We start from the raw sequence: 1,464 nt of genomic DNA, 5'->3' as shown, positions 1-1,464 counted from the left end.
ACACACACACACACACACACACACACCGTATCATAGCCATCGTTGTAAGCTCGGATTACTTTTAAAAATTTCAATTTTGCTTTTCACGAAACGTATTCTACAAAGTATGTTTCATGCTTGATAAATTTTAATACATTGAAATAAACAACCGAAATTGGACTTTTTAAACTATAAAAACCGGAAAACTCTAATAGATCAATTATTTCCTTGTCCCGAATATTCCCTGATGTCACTTACCCGATCTTATCACAAAGGCAACTATATTGTACAAAGAATACCAACTGCACAATATTACACCAAATTACTTTTTACAAACAAAAAGTGTTATTTATGTATTCATTCTTCCGTCTATTCCGACTGTGGATCTTGACAAATGTATAGAAAATCAATCAATAATTAATTTTGTATCGAAATAAAAGAGATTCAATCTCAAATCATGAAACGAGTGATTTCAGATGACACAATAACTCTCTAGCAACGTTTTAAATGTGGACGATCGAGTCAATTCTGTTTTCATGGAGAGCTCAAACAGAGTAATTACACGAAGGGAAATGGAAACAGCAAACGATTGAGTTATGCATGAATCAAAAAACAATAAAATGATACCGATCAGCTTAAGGTTGGCTTGTTTGTTGCTGTTGTGGGGGGTTTTTTTTATTACATTAGAGGGATTTTAATTGAAAGTTAAAGAAAAAGAAAGCCCCAGGACCAGACGAAACACAACGAAATGCTGTGCAATAATATTGTGTATTTGAAGAATCCACACGTTCGTGAAATGTGGTGAAATATGATCCATAAACAAGCGAGATAGCCCTCAGCTGTACCCCCCCCCCCCCCCCCCCCCACACACACACACACAAACACACTCTACACCGCCCCTTAATGAGTGATTCAAAAAGAATGAATCGATTTCATTACTCAAAGTTTTAATTAATAAGGGAAAGCAATTTAAAAACTCCCGCTTAGCCAAAAGTATTGTACTCGCAATCAACTTTTCTATCATGCCTTACAAGTGTTCAATGTGGTCACCATCAGCATCATGGGCAACATCAATGCGATAAGACAATTCATCCCGGATGCGTTTCAGTAAATCACGGTCCACTAAGTTGATCGCTGCTGTTTGTTTAAGGTTATCGAGATTAGTTGGTAGCGGTGGATCTTTTACACAGTCCCACAGTCTCGGCATTGAAAAGAATAGGACTGACGTGGTGCTAGAGTGTCGTACGAGGCGACTAAATGGCGAACCAGGTAGTGACTCCTGAAACAGAGTCATTCTGCCTTCAGGTCGGGGTTGAGTCGCGAGGCTAACAACCTCTCTCGTGAAAAAAACCTGTTACAGAAACACATACAAGCAAAAACCAGTATCTCTGCTTGGCTGATCGTGGATCTTCTCTAAATGAAGAGTTTATGATGCAAGGCTGTGAAAGCCGAAAGGAAGCTGCTGGGCAGAAGCCTCCACCATCA

Source organism: Aplysia californica, unplaced genomic scaffold (assembly GCF_000002075.1).
Source record: "Aplysia californica isolate F4 #8 unplaced genomic scaffold, AplCal3.0 scaffold00152, whole genome shotgun sequence".
In the NCBI taxonomy this organism is placed as follows: Eukaryota; Metazoa; Mollusca; class Gastropoda; order Aplysiida; family Aplysiidae; genus Aplysia; species Aplysia californica.
Note: the sequence above shows the minus strand (reverse complement) of the source record.